Source organism: Microcebus murinus, chromosome 3 (genome assembly GCF_040939455.1).
Source record: "Microcebus murinus isolate Inina chromosome 3, M.murinus_Inina_mat1.0, whole genome shotgun sequence".
Taxonomy (NCBI): Eukaryota; Metazoa; Chordata; class Mammalia; order Primates; family Cheirogaleidae; genus Microcebus; species Microcebus murinus.
This window is the reverse complement of record NC_134106.1, coordinates 519,871-535,338: the sequence shown is the minus strand read 5'-3', so window position 1 is coordinate 535,338 and position 15,468 is coordinate 519,871. Positions and strand designations below refer to the sequence as shown.

The following is a 15,468-nucleotide window of genomic DNA, read 5'->3' as shown; positions in this document are numbered from 1 at the left end:
TTGGCTGTTTTTCTCTGTAGTGTTTGGTGTGTAGGTTTGTCCTGTGACCTCAATTCTTTTTTTTTTTTTTTTTGAGACAGAGTTTCCCTCTGTTGCCCAGGCTAGAGTGAGTGCCGTGGCGTCAGCCTAGCTCACAGCAACCTCAAACTCCTGGGCTCAAGCAATCCTCCTGCCTCAGCCTCCCGAGTAGCTGGGACTACAGGCATGTGCCACCATGCCCGGCTAATTTTTTCTCTATATATTTTTAGTTGGCCAATTAATTTCTTTCTATTTTTAGTAGAGGTGGGATCTCCCTCTCACTCAGGCTGGTTTCGAACTCCTGACCTTGAGCGATCCTCCCGCCTCCACCTCCCAGAGTGCTAGGATGACAGGTGTGAGCCACCGCACCCAGCCCTGAGACCTCAGTTCTACAGTGGACCTAAAAAATAGTCACGGGTTTTCAGCTTAGTAGCTTTTCTCTTGTTACGAGGAGAGAAGCGAGGACTTCGGAACTCTCTTATGTCAGAGATAAACCAGGAGAGCAGGGCAGCAGAGCATTCCTCATGTTTAGTTCAAGGTAAGCGAATAAAGACACAACATAAAGCAGTGTAGAAACTCACAGTAATTCCCTCAAAGTCACCGTGCCCAACGCTTGTCAAAGTATGGATTTGAACTCGTTTCCCTTAACGCAGCCTGTCCTTCCTGGCAGTGCCGTGGGACACCTAGGAAAATTCAGCGTCAGCATTAAACAGGACCAGTGATCTGTCACACGCAGGCCCAGACAAACGGAGCCAGCCTTGCATCTTCCAGAGTAATGTGTGGCACAGTGCTCACAAAAGGAGCTGGCCAGCTCACGCAGTGCCTGTGCCCACCCTCATCATCCTCACCAAGGCCACCTTAGCTGGCTGTCACGAATCCTGTGGAGTCTTTGCACAAAGTGAGTTTATGCCACAAAGACTGCAATTCTAGACTCGCTATTATGGACGATTGTGAGGCCGTCGGGTGGGCCGAATGCGGCAGGATTCCAGGTGCATCTTGTGGTCTGGCAGGAAAGGGGAGGACAGTGTCCCAGGGGTGGCCCGCGTGGCAGGCGAGTCTGGGAGGAGAGTGGGGTCCCCCACTGGCAGCGGGGAAGTTGATGAAAGATGCAGAATCGTAAGGTTGAGCAGGACCAGCCAGCCGGGCCAGAGGTCATTGATTGTTGCAAAAGCTATTTTGGGGCCCAGAGAGTGAAGAGCGTGTGTGTATATGATTTATAGAAACCATGCAGAAAAATGGCGCAGTATGTTTCCGAGCATCTGCATTTTAGAAGCGATTGTATGAAAGGAATCCTCACAGCAAGGATAGGAGCCCGCTGGGCTGGGAACGCGGCTCCTGCAGGCAGATGCTGGCGCGCAGGGCGGAGCAGGCCGCACACCTGGGGCAGGTGGGCAGCTGTGCCGGGGGCTGGTGTGTCCACCTCCCCTGGGTGACAGAGGACTAACGGGGCCACGCCTGCCTGCGGGGAGCCTGGGAAAAGCCTTCCCCAGCACGAGGACGTAAAACAGGCTCTCACATGGTTTATGTATCGGAAACGTATTTGCGGTGTGATACCAGGTAGAAATCCGTTTTTTCTCTGTTGGCTAGTCTTCCCTTAGGCAGGCTGCCGGTGAGCCAGCGACCGCTGCTCTCCGCGGTCTTGCGTGGCGGGGCAGGCTCAGGCGCGGAGGGACACGAGGCACTAGAAAGAGGCAGCCTACCCGGCGCATGCCCAGAGCGCAGGGCTCCACAAGTCGCTGGGCCAGCGGGAAGCCGCGCAGGTGCAGCCCCGGGAGAACCCAGCGCGGGAGAGGCTGGCCCTGGAGGGTTAGGGTTGGTTAGGGTTAGGGTCAGGCTGAGCCCTAAGAAGGAAGGTGGACCGCTCAGCTCGTCCCCTCCGCCTGTGAGGGTCCAAGGCTGCGTCTGACCCCCGTCCCCACAACACCTCCTGCCACCCTATCAGCCCCCCCAGTCCCCGAGTCCAGGTGGGACGCTGAGCCCCTCAGGGAGGGCGGGGCCTGAGCTCCCTCCAGGGCACCCTCTGCCACACAGGTGCTGTCCCCACGCTGCCCTGTCGGCACCCCCGGTCTCCGGTCCAGCGCTGCTTTGCTGACCACGCCCGACCAGGGCAGACCCCTTGGGGGTGACCAGGCCACCCCGCAGAGGGGCTGCTCCGCGGGGCTTCCCAGGGCCGCTGCGTCACCCATTTGCAGAGGGGAACAGTTTGGGGGCCGCCCATTGAGAAATTTCTCTCTCTCCACTGGCCCCCACCTCCCTGGCCCTACACACCTCGGCGGGCGCAGGCTCAGAGCGAGTCTGGGAACCGGGACCAGGGCGGATAGTGCTGGGACGCACGCGGTGTGGCGGTCCGGGTGGAGGGTGCTGGGCTGCTCCGCCGGGCGCAGCTGAGCAGCCAGGTGCAGCTCACCTGGCGGCACCTGCAAGCGCAGCGCTCAGCCGCCTCCCAACATCGGGTGTTTCAAAGTGTGAGCCTGGGAGTCGATTCTCGTGGACACCCTGTGAACACGTAAGTTCTCTTTTGTTAACATAATGCAACGTCAATAATAAAAAATGCATCATGTGGACTTTATTCTTTGAGAGGAATCACACTAAACATAATTTGTCAGCATTTCTGTTTGTGGGCTTGAGACCAGTCATGTTACCGATATAGTAGGGTTTTTTCCCATAAAAAGTTGGGATTCTTTGCTGTCGGGTGTCCGAGGCCGACGCGGACCCGGGGGAGAGCGGCAGGCAGGTGGGGCCTGGCAGGTGGCCGCGGAGGGGAGAAGCTGGGTGGGAGGGGGGCGCGGGGCTGAGACGTGGGTTGTAAGTGGGGAGGTCGGGCGTTGAAAGCGAGGGAGGAACATTGGCGTCTTTCCGGGGACGGGCAGAGACGCGTTCGGACGGAAGGCCACCTGCCCCTGTCCCCTCCGGCGTCGCCTAGTAGCGTCCACGGTGGCTGTCGGCGGCCCTGGGCCGGCTCAGCGAGGACACCAGAGCCGGGTGGCAGTTGCGGGTCCTGGAGGTCTCAGATCAGTGACCCTCCTGGTCACCGGGCCCGGACTCCTGCCCGCAGGGACAGCGCAGTGAGACCCGCAGTGAGACCGCGGGCGGACCCAGATGCTCCGCGGTGTCTCTCAGGCTCCCTGCGACGGCGAGAGTCCCCAAAATAGTGAGTTTCTGAAATTGTGAGTTCCATGAATCCCAGCTCAGAATGATAACAGAAATGTTCCATTAACTGTGCTACAGAAATCATCTTTATAATCCCACTACAGAAAAAGACACCACAAAACTGTTTTACAAAGAGGTAAGCAAAGAGAATGCTATCAAACATGCCAGAATTAAAGTACGGAAGTATTTCAGGCGCTTCATAAAATTCTTTTTAAGCTTTTGTTTGTGATGATTGTCGGCTTTTTTTATTTTACACGTATAGTTCATTGCACTTTTTCGCATCATAGATAAATATCCTGTTCCTACCTACTTTTGTACTTATAATTTTGACTCCTTTTTCTTAAAGAAGGCCCCCAAAGTCTATGTGCAAAAAACCCATAAAACCTGTTTCAGCACTAGGAAATCCTAAGGACGGGAAGTCAGGGCTCCCTCTGCAGGAAGGTGAACTTCCACATGGTTGAGCCAGATGACAAGCGCTTGTGACAAAATCGCATACCAGAAAACAGGAGCACATCTGCTAACTCACGCAAACGGACATAAAAGAAACAGTGTGCTTCTGTGGTTGGAGTCCACTAAACACAGCCAAGTACTGGGAGAAATTTATGGATTCTGCAAAGATGACAAAACTGGAATAGAAACATCATAAAATAAAATATACTAGTTAATGCGAACTTAATTTATCTCCGTGTTTGCGAGAATCTTACTTGACAGACTAACAAATCTGTGAGCTATGTGTATTTCTGCACATTTTTATTCTGAAATGTTTCAAACCCATATAAAGTATGGAGATGGACAAACACACACAGTGAACCAAGCACTCACCCTCAGCCTTCCAGCCAACCAAAATATAGCAATAATGAGAATAATAGGACAGCAGTCATTTACTATGTCCCCCAAAATTATCAACACGTTAACATATTTGTTCAAAGTTCTTTTTAAAAAGTCAATGATGCGGTTGAAACAGCTATAAAATACTTCTAATTTATTCTCCTCTTCCCTTTCCATAATGCACATTCATCCTCTTGTAGGGTTTAAGATTTTAATGCATATATATATATATATATATATATATATTTTTTTTTTTTTTTTTGAGACAGAGTCTCGCTTTGTTGTCCAGGCTAGAGTGAGTGCCGTGGCGTCAGCCTAGCTCACAGCAACCTCCAACTCCTGGGCTCAAGCGATCCTCCTGCCTCAGCCTCCTGAGTAGCTGGGACTACAGGCACGCGCCACCATGCCCGGCTAATTTTTTTTTTTATATATATATCAGTTGGCCAATTAATTTCTTTCTATTTATAGTAGAGACGGGGTCTCGCTCTTGCTCAGGCTGGTTTTGAACTCCTGACCTCGAGCAATCCGCCCGCCTCGGCCTCCCAAGAGCTAGGATTACAGGTGTGAGCCACCGCGCCCGGCCAATGCATATATATTGATTATAGCTCTCTATGGTTTTTTTCTTGTTTTCAAACTTAAATAAATGCTACTGTACTTTTTCCTTCAATGTTTATTTCCAGCTTATTATTTCAGTAGCTGCACATCATTCTGGTATTAATGCATCTCAGTTTATCTTTTCATCTCCTATTAAGAGACAATAAGGTTGTTTCCACCTGATTTTTTCTAATTTTTTAAATTGACACATAATAATTGTGCATATTTATGGGGTACACAGTGTGGTGTTTCCATACATATCATATATAGTGATCAGGTCAGGGCAATTAGCATATACATCATCTCAAATAGTTACCATTTCTTTGTGTTGGGAACTTTCAGTACCCTCCTTGTAGCTACTTGAAGATATATAATAATGTTATTGTTAACTGTAGCCATCCCACGGAGGTGTAGAATATTAGACCCTATCCTCCTGCCCAGCTGTGATTTTGTGCTTTAAAAATTCCCTCCCTCACCCCTTTCCCCATTGTGAACAGTGCTGCAATAAATATAGGGGTGCAGATGTCTCTTTGATGTAATGATTTCCCCTTTTGTGGATATGTTCCAAGTAGTGGGATTGCTGGACCATATGGAAGCTCTAGATGAAGTATTTTAGGAACCTCCATACTGTTTTCTATAGTGGCTGTTGCTAGTTTACATTCCCACCAGCAGTGTGTAAGATTCCCTCTTCTCTGCACCCTCACCAGCATCTGCTACTTCTTGTCTTTTGGTAATAGTGTCCTACCTGGGGTGAGATGATACATCACCGATTTGCATTTCCCCAATTATCAATCTTGTTGATGTAACCCCATTTGTTTGTTTTAGCTTTTGTTACCTGTGTCTTTGAGGTCTTATTCATAAAATGCTTTCCCAGACCAATGTCCTAAAGTGTTTCCCCTACGTTTGCATGCAGTAGTTTTGTAGGTTTCAGTCTTATTTTTAGGTATGTGACCTATTTTCAGTTGATTTTTTTTTTTTGAGACAGAGTTTCGCTTTGTTGCCCAGGCTAGTGAGTGCCGTGGCATCAGCCTAGCTCACAGCAACCTCAAACTCCTGGGCTCAAGCAATCCTGCTGCCTCAGCCTCCCGAGTAGCTGGGACTACAGGCATGCGCCACCATGCCCAGCTAATTTCTTCTATATATTTTTAGTTGTCCAATTAATTTCTTTCTATTTATAGTAGAGACCAGGTCTCGCTCTTGCTCAGGCTGGTTTTGAACTCCTGACCTTGAGCAATCCCCCACCTCGGCCTCCCAGCGTGCTAGGATTACAGGCGTGAGCCACCACGCCTGGCCTTAAGTTGATTTTTGTTTAGGGGGTGTCTTAGTCCATTTGTGTTGCTATAAAACCATACCTGAGGCTGGGTAACTTATGAAGAAAAGAGGTTTATTCGGCTCACGGTTCTGCAGTCTGCACAAGAAGCCTGGGGCCAGCATCTGCTTCTGGGAGGGACTTGGGCCGGAAGAAGAATTGGAAGCAATTTCAGAATTTCCATCCCAGGAGAGCTGGTGGCAACAGCAGGTGGTGGCCGTGGTAAGGACAGAGTCGGTCTTGCTGGGAAGAGGGTGGCCATGACACATAACAGGGGCAGAGTCCTCCAAGAAATACATCAGGGACACTTTGTGAAAATGCACACTTGACTGGAATGTCTAGACATTATTCACATAGTTTGTGGGTAAGAACAGACCCAGGTGTTGTGTTCCTTACCTGTTGTGTGGCGAACGCCAGCGCTTAAGACAACCACATGTATCACCCGGCACCGCTTGGCTGAGTCCTCCGGCCGGGGTCTCTGCAAAGCTGAAGTCACGCTGGCCAGGGCTGTGGTCACCTTCGGGGTCCCCTGGGACGGGGCTGACTTCCAGCTCATGGCTCTCGGCAGGAAGCTGTGCCTGGGGGCTCACGGCTCCTGCCACAAGGGCCCCCCAACTTGGCGTGTTGACGTATCAAGGTGAGGGAGGGTGCTCACAGGATAGAGGCCGTGGTCTCTCACACTTTGGTCTCTGAAACGATACCCATCCCTTTTTCCCTGTTCTGTTCCTTAGACGTCAGTCGCTGGGCCCACCCCACACACCAGAGAGGGGCTACACAAGCATATAGCCACCAGGATGGGGACCTCAGGGACCCAGTGAGCAGCTGCCCGCCACTGTCCACCTGCTGGGCCCCCGAGACACAGGTACCCACTGTCCCCCAAAGCCTTGCCCAGCACAGGTGCACGTCCTCATTTGACTTAAGACACCTGCACGAGAACCATGAGCTGCCAGACATGTTCTCCTTCTCTTTGCACAAGGACAAACTTGAGCTTCTGGAACGCGGCCAGCCACCAAAGACAAAAGTTCTGAACTACAAAGTTAAGCACTGATGCCACAACACAGACAATTCAGGACCGTTCGTTAGGAATCATTTGCAGTGTGAAATAATTTTGCTTTATTTTTTTTAAATAAAAGATGCATCAGAAAAATAGTTTCACCTAACTACTCTAGAATTATGTAGCCTCAGAATCGATGTACTGAACAAGCTAGTGGACACCTCTGTTGGCCCAGGTTCAAAACGCAGTACTGTGCCTGTCGGGACAAACACGACCCCTTCCTGTGGGGATGTCCCTGGAGCATCCGAGCATGCCTGCATGGCAGTCAATGCCGAGGGCAGTCACGCGCCAGGGCTGGGCTGGCTCCCTCCCGGCCAGCTACCAGCAGCCACTAAGACACCTGCCCAGGTGCCCCCTGCAGCTGCCAGATGCCAGCTCAGGAGGCCTTGCTGGGGTGCAGGGGGGTGGGCGCAACCCTGCCGGCTCCGGGCAGGCTCACAGATGTGTGCCCTTTTGTTAGATTTCCGTATAAATCCAAAAAACACAGCTACTTTAACTAAAATACCATCTTTCAGCTACAGTGGGAGAAAGAGCCTAATAAAGCCTTTTTTTTTTTTTTTTTTTTTTTTTTTTTTTTTTTTTTTTTTTGCGACAGAGTCTCACTCTGTTGTTCTGGCTAGAGTGAGTGCCGTGGCGTCAGCCTAGATCACAGTAACCTCCAACTCCTGGGCTCAAGCAATCCTGCTGCCTCAGCCTCCCGAGTAGCTGGGACTACAGGCATGAGCCACCATGCCCAGCCAATTTTTTCTATATATTTTTAGTTGGCCAATTAATTTATTTCTGTTTATAGTAGAGACGGGGTCTTGCTCTTGCTCAGGCTGGTTTCGAACTCCTGACCTCGAGCAATCCGCCCGCCTTGGCCTCCCAGAGTGCTAGGATTACAGGTGTGAGCCACTGCGCCCGCCCTAAAGTCTTGAGAACACATTTATTAACATTCAGAAGAAAAGGGCCTGCCCTTTACTCCCCAGGTGCTCTCTTAGGGTCTTCCCTTGCAACCCAAGACTGCCCTGGGGCTGACCCCGTAAATCCGACTCTCTAGCTTGTGCCAAAGGAGACAGTTACTGCTGGTCCCCGAGGCTTCCTCACTGTCACCAGAGTCCCCAGCACAGCACAGCTGGCGTCCAAGGTGACGGTGACTTCCCTGGGCAAGAGGCAGGGTGGACTCGCTCTGGTCCCCCATGTGGAGAGGCAAGCATGGCCCCAAATGTCGTGTCTGAACCATGTGCCACTAGCGAGAACCGCACTTCCCAGCCGGGCGCAGACGGGCGAGTCACCGAGGAGACAGCCTGGGCCGGGGCCAGCAGGAGCCCCTTCCTCCCTCCGCCATTCCCTCTCCCCACCACGTGCCCTTCCCAGGTGGAACTGCCCACCGACCCAAGGGCTGCACCCTCATTTCTGGTTTCGTGGGGTCTCCACGTCCTGTCACACCAGTTTCCGTTAATGGCATCTCTCTCCATCTCTTGGGGACTTTGCCCATCTCTTGGGGACTTTGTCCATCTCTTGGGGACTTTGTCCATCTCTTGGGGACTTTACCCATCTCTTGGGGAGTTTGCCCATCTCTTGGGGAATTTGCCCATCTCTTGGGGACCTTGCCCATCTCTTGGGGAATTTGCCCATCTCTTGGGGACATTGCACATCTCTTGGGGACTTTACCCATCTCTTGGGGAATTTGCCCATCTCTTGGGGAATTTGCCCATCTCTTGGGGACTTTGCCCATCTCTTGGGGACTTTGTCCATCTCTTGGGGAAATTGCACATCTCTTGGGGAATTTGCCCATCTCTTGGGGACTTTGTCCATCTCTTGGGGACTTTGCACATCTCTTGGGGACTTTGCCCATCTCTTGGGGACTTTGCGCATCTCTTGGGGACTTTACCCATCTCTTGGGGACTTTGCCCATCTCTTGGGGACTTTACCCATCTCTTGGGGAGTTTGCCCATCTCTTGGGGACCTTGCCCATCTCTTGGGGACCTTGCCCATCTCTTGGGGACTTTGCCCATCTCAGGGACTTTGCCCATCTTGGGGACTTTGCCCATCTCTTGGGGACTTTTCCCATCTCTTGGGGGCTTTACCCATCTCTTGGGGACCTTTCCCATCTCTTGGGGACTTTGCCCATCTCTTGGGGACTTTGCTCATCTCTTGGGGACTTTTGCCCATCTCTTGGGGACCTTGCCCATCTCTTGGGGACTTTGCCCATCTCTTGGGGACTTTGCCCATATCTTGGGAGCACCTTTCCCACGGGCTGTCCCCGCCTTCCTCTGCTCTTCCTGCCACTGTGGGACGTGGAGCTCGGTTGGCAACAGCTCCTGGAGTTCCGTGGAACCGAAGCACAGGGCCTCTTACCTGGGACAGCTCTGGCTGCATTCCTGCTCGAAATCGGGGCGACTCCCAGACGCCAACCCCACCATGAGGAGGCCAGGCGGAGGCGAAGGTCAGGTGCTCACGCCCAACCCCATAAACCAAATTCCTGCAGGGAGGGCCGTGCAGCCCGAGGGCCCGGAGGAGACAGACCTCCAGGAAGTGGCTCATCAACCCAGCTTTGAGTGCAGACACCTGGTCAAGCACCTACTGTGTGCTGTGTCCACTGCAAAGTCTGGCGTGTGGGTGTCTGCACTTACAAGGTGACGGTGTCTGTGTTCCTGGAGGCTGAGACTGCAGAGCACTTGGTGGCACCAAAGAACCCAACATGCTGCCGTCCCGGCTGCTCTCTGCTGTCGCAAGCCCCTGACTGACAATTGAAAGCACTTTAAAAGTTTATAGCAGCGGGCTGATCACTCAAGGTCAGGACTTCAAAACCAGCCTGAGCAAGAGCGAGACCCCGTCTCGACTAAAAGTAGAAATTAATTGGCCAACTAAAAATATATATAGAAAAAATTGGCCAGGCATGGTGGCGCATGCCTATAGTCCCAGCTACTCGGGAGGCTGAGGCAGGAGGATCGCCTGAGCCCAGAAGTTTGAGGTTGCTGTGAGCTAGGCTGACGCCACGGCACTCACTCTAGCCTGGGCAACAAAGCGAGACTCTGTCTCAAACAAACAAACTGTGGGGCGCGGTGACAACGCCATTAAAATATGGCGCTGATATCCGGTGCCTCGCCCTTGCTTCTCCCGCTGGTAAACAAGTTCTGCGCCTGTGTGTCGAATGTAACCAATGATATGAGTTTCCTGCTTTGCAGTGTGTATAAGAAACTGCCCTTCCCCTTTTCTGGGTCTTCCGCAAAATGTAGCCTAAGGGATCCCCCAATAAAGCACGGTCAGAAGAACTCCAGTTGCCGCGTCTTCCTTGCTGGCGAGGTGGGCGCGACAAGTGGTGCCGAAACCCGGGATAACGAAACAACCTTGAAGCACCAGCGGAGACGACCTCATTAGGAGGTGAGTTCAGAACTGACGTGCGGGACGGCCGTTCTCTCCCTTTCCCCAAGTCACTATGGGCAACATACCGCTTCGGCGCTTTGTGTGGCCTCTGAAGAATCTTTTATCTAGTAATAGGATTCACATTGAGAAACGTGATTTAAAGAATTTTTTGAAGGAAGTGGACCGGGTTGCTCCTTGGTTTTTAGGCTCTGGTTCGCTGACGATAGCGTCCTGGAAAAAGCTGGGGATAGATCTTAAGGAAGCATCAGATTTAAAACCCGGTGTGCTTCTGCTTTATAGGCTGATTTTAGATTGTTTGAAATGTGATCCTCTCGGTTCTCAGAGTGCTGCAGAGCAATTAGCGGAGGTTCAGTCCGAGTGTTCAGAAGGAGGATGTGGGAGAGGTGCTGCAGCGAGGAGTGATAAGGAGAAGTTGCGAAACAAGCAACAAAGGTGGGGGACTAGCTCAGGGGCATTGGCCACGCCCCTGCCCCCGGTACCACAGTTTCCAGACTTGCACTTTGAGCCTCACTCTGACAAGTCTGGGTCCTCGTCCGAGTCTTCTGACTCCGAGGGAGGAGACCCTCCGTGCCCTACTTTCGCTGACTTAAGGAGGGAGCTCCGGCGACTCAATACGCAGGAGGCGACACAGATCGCTCCTGAAACTGCTCCAGGTGCAGCGGGCGGAGGTACTAAGTGGCCGCCCCCGTATAGCCCAGAGTCAAATGAGAAACTAAAAAAGAAAGAGAAACCAGTTTTTCAGAAAGCGGCAGGTTGTGAGCGGTACCGCCCACCTCCGCATGCCCCGCCTTGGGAAGGGCTGGGTTTTCTTAGGGGCCGCTCGCCACTGAGGAGCTTCTGCCCATACCCTGGAAAACAGACGAGCCGGTGTGGGTGCCTCAGTGGCCCTTGCCTAAAGAGAAGTTACATGCTGCCCGTGATTTAGTACAAGAACAGCTTACTCTTGGACATCTTGAACCCTCTCAATCTCCTTGGAATACTCCTATTTTTGTAATTAAAAAGAAGTCTGGTAAATGGAGACTGTTGCATGACCTTAGAGCAATTAATGCCCAGATGCAGCTTATGGGGCCTGTTCAAAGAGGATTGCCCCTTCTCTCAGCATTGCCTAAACGTTGGAGCCTTATTATTATAGACATCAAAGACTGTTTTTTCTCTATTCCTCTGCATCCGCAGGATAAGAACAGATTTGCATTCACGCTGCCCTCCACAAACCACGAGCAGCCTGATGCAAGATATCAATGGCAGGTTTTGCCTCAGGGCATGGCTAACAGTCCCACTATGTGCCAACTTTATGTGGCCTCAGCTATCCAGCCGGTTAGGCAGAAGTTTTCAAAGGTAAAGATTATTCACTACATGGATGACATTCTCTTATGTCATCGTGATGAAGGCACGCTTCGCCAAGCTTACGCATCCCTTCAGGCTCACTTGAAAAGAAAAGGCTTGTTGATTGCCCCTGAAAAGGTGCAAGAGGGAGAGGTAGGCACGTTTCTTGGCAGTGATATTCTCCCTGACAAGATTGTGCCCCAAAGACTGTCCATCCGAAGAAATGCCTTGAAGACCTTAAACGATTTTCAGAAACTGCTAGGAGATATCAATTGGCTTCGACCTTTTTTATGTCTTACCACAGCAGAGCTGAAGCCATTATTTCAGATTCTAGAGGGAGACTCACACATCACGTCTCCTAGAACTTTGACTCCTGAGGCCCTTAAGGCTCTTCATAAGGTAGAAGAAGCAATTCAAAGGGCGCAACTAGTGCGCATTCAACACCATGATCCTTTCTCCCTCTGTGTACTCCCTTCTCCTATGCTTCCTACGGCAGTGCTTTGGCAGGATGGTCCCCTTTTATGGGTGCATCCTCAAGCCTCTCCAGGAAAAGTGATTGGCCATTATCCTACCTGTGTGGCTGAGATAGCATTAAAGGGTATTAACTTAACTGTTTCTCATTTCGGACGCTTTCCTGATAGCCTGATCTGTCCATATACTGCCAATCAGGTAAACACCTTATGTGCCACTCTTGATGTATGGGCCATATTAAGATGTACTTTCCCAGGGAGCATTGACAACCATTATCCCAGACATGCCTTACTGCAGTTTGCAATGAGAAACGAGCTCATTTTTCCAAGAGTAACGTCACTGTTACCTTTGGTTGATGCCTTGGATGTGTATACCGATGGCTCTAAGACAGGTATTGGGAGCTATGTCATTCAAGACAAGGTGTATACAAAACAGTTTGACTATTCTTCTCCTCAGCTAGTAGAGTGTGCCATAGTCGGTCTGGTTCTCAGTACTATCACTGAACCTATCAACATCATCTCAGACTCCTTTTATGTGGTCAACGCAGTTAAACAGTTAGAAAACTCCTTTCACATTCTTGCCAAAAGTACAGTCTTTTCTGTATTTACAGAAATTAGGAATACTATTCTAAACAGGGAAAACCCATTTTCTATTCAGCACATCAGAGCCCATTCTCTGCTGCCAGGACCCATGGTGGCAAAGAACAACTTGGCAGACCGCGCCACTCGGGCCCTCTGGGTAGCAGACCCGCTTGTTGCTGCTACTGAGTTTCACAAGTTGTATCACGTGCCAGCCGAAACTCTGCGCCTCAAGTTCAACATCTCTCGCGCTGAGTCTCGTGACATAGTTCTGCAGTGCGCACCTTGCGCTCCCTTTCGTTCTGTTACTCACACTGGGGTTAACCCCCGAGGGTTGCGCCCACTGCAACTTTGGCAGATGGATGTCACCCACATTCCTTCATTTGGCAAATTACAGTATGTGCACGTTTCTATTGATACCTGCTCAGGTGTCCTTCATGCTACTCCTCTGCCTGGGGAAAAGGCCAGTCAGGTAATTACCCACTGCCTAGAGGCTTGGGCAGCCTGGGGTAAACCCCAGATTGTCAAAACTGATAATGGCCCAGCCTATGCTTCCAAAGCTTTTCAACAATTTTGCACTCGCTTGGGTGTGGAGCACCGCACCGGTCTTCCCTACAACCCTCAAGCGCAAGGCATTGTGGAACGTGCCCATGGCACACTCAAAATGTATCTGCAAAAACAAAAAGGGGGAGATGCCTTACCGGCAATAGCACCATAAGGACGCCTTTCCCTTGCTCTCTTTACTTTGAATTTTTTGAATCTAGACGCCAGAGGGCGCTCCGCCGCTGACAGGCATGTTGCACCTGGACAGCCTAAGAAGGAGCTGGTAAAGTGGAAGGATGTGTTGTCTAACCAGTGGAAAGGCCCGGATCCGGTAGTGGCCAGATCCAGGGGATCTGTTTGTGTTTTCCCACAGGACCAAGAGAACCCTGTTTGGGTACCAGCCCGGCTGACCAGACTAGTCCGCCCAGATCCCAGCGACGATGAGCCTGTTGTGGCTGAGCCTGCTGATGGACCTGATGATGACGGGGTCCGGGGCGGAGCCCAGGTGGGCGGTGATGGACGTCTTCCCGATGCCGATGCCGATCCGCCATGACTCCACCGTCTTTCCTCGTTTCCTCACCACCAACATCTCACTGGACCTGCCTTATGTTCCTTTCGACCCCGACCAGGCAAACTTTTCCCATAGCGCAAACATTACTATCCCAGGGTCACTTTGCTTTGAATGTCAACTCGCAGCTTAAAGGAGGAATTACGATCATTAATCAAAGAGTGGACTTAGTCCAAGAACTAGTGGACTCGTTATTGCAGCTTGTGCAGCTGGGATGCGAGCAGCGGTGGCCCGGTTTATGTGTTACCTCCATCCCCTATCATAATTTGTCCCGTGCAGCAAACTTGTCTCGCCAACTGTCCCATTACCTAATGTCTAATTGGTCTCATGGATTTAAGGGACTGTTACTTGAGTTACAGCAGTCCATTATTCATATTAATTCTACACAGGTTGATCTTGCTGTTGCTGAAGGTTTAACTAGCTGGATTTCACAGGCTGCCAATCATCTTAAAGAATGGGCTGGTATGGGCGCCCTGGCAGGTCTCCTTGCGCTTATTGCCATATTAGGGCTCATGTGTATTGTCAGAATGGCGCGTCAAAACCAACGTAATCAGATATTGATGATTCAGGCTTTTGCTGCGTTAGAGCTTGGGCAAAACCCACAGGTTTGGCTAAACATGTTGAACTAGGGCGCTGTTATCGCCCCAGCAGCCCCCCGAGTTGGCTGTAAGGTTACTCCATGACGGGAATGCATGGGGCCCCATCATTGAGCGTCGTAGATTTGAGCCATGATGGGGAAGCAACCCATGTAGCCTAAGACAGAGGCCTTACCCATTTTGTCTGCCTGGCAGTCAGCCTTTGCATGCCTCCGAGTTCTGCTCATTGCACGAGGCAAGGTGACAGCTGTTGGCTATGAGGCTCTGCAGCCTTGATCGCTCTGTCGAAGGACGGGGCTGAGCGGCTGCTCAGTGCTCATTTATTAAATAAAACAGGGGGAGCTGTGGGGCGCGGTGACAACGCCATTAAAATATGGCGCTGATATCCGGTGCCTCGCCCTTGCTTCTCCCGCTGGTAAACAAGTTCTGCGCCTGTGTGTCGAATGTAACCAATGATATGAGTTTCCTGCTTTGCAGTGTATATAAGAAACTGCCCTTCCCCTTTTCTGGGTCTTCCGCAAAATGTAGCCTAAGGGATCCCCCAATAAAGCACGGTCAGAAGAACTCCAGTTGCCGCGTCTTCCTTGCTGGCGAGGTGGGCGCGACAACAAACAAACAAACAAACAAACAAAAAAGGGTCCGTGGAAGGTTTAGAACTAAACAGCCTGAGCTGGATCCCAGCAGTGAAAACAAGACCCCGAGATCCACAGGCATCCACAGGGCACGACCGTGACTACCCTCCCAATTTCCCAATAAACTGAAAAAAGTATAACAGAGAAAAATCCCACCTTGTGGCTAAAAGCCTTTTACCCTCATATCTGAAATTTGGAGTCATTTAGTAGAAATAAATTACAAAGAAAGATTCTCTCATCAGAAGTAATACTCCAATTTCCAAATTAAGAGTTTGTGAATTAACAGCAGAATTTAATGTTAAAAAGTACCAAAACTAATAAATATTAGAAAATATTTAATCTTCAAAGATAAAATATACTACAATCATCTACATTTCGAAAGGGACAAAAACAACCACTGGTAAGATGAAAATAATGAAAATATGTTACATGCAA

At 50.7% G+C, this 15,468-nt stretch overlaps 1 long non-coding RNA gene across 1 annotated transcript; it reads left to right on the top strand.

Moving 5' to 3' along the window:
• Positions 1-9,994: 9,994 nt before the first annotated feature.
• LOC142870007 (uncharacterized) lies at positions 9,995-14,965 on the top strand. Its single transcript, XR_012918525.1, has 2 exons — positions 9,995-10,319; positions 13,611-14,965. It is a non-coding gene; the product is annotated as an uncharacterized LOC142870007 (long non-coding RNA).
• The last annotated feature ends 503 nt before the right edge of the window (positions 14,966-15,468 follow it).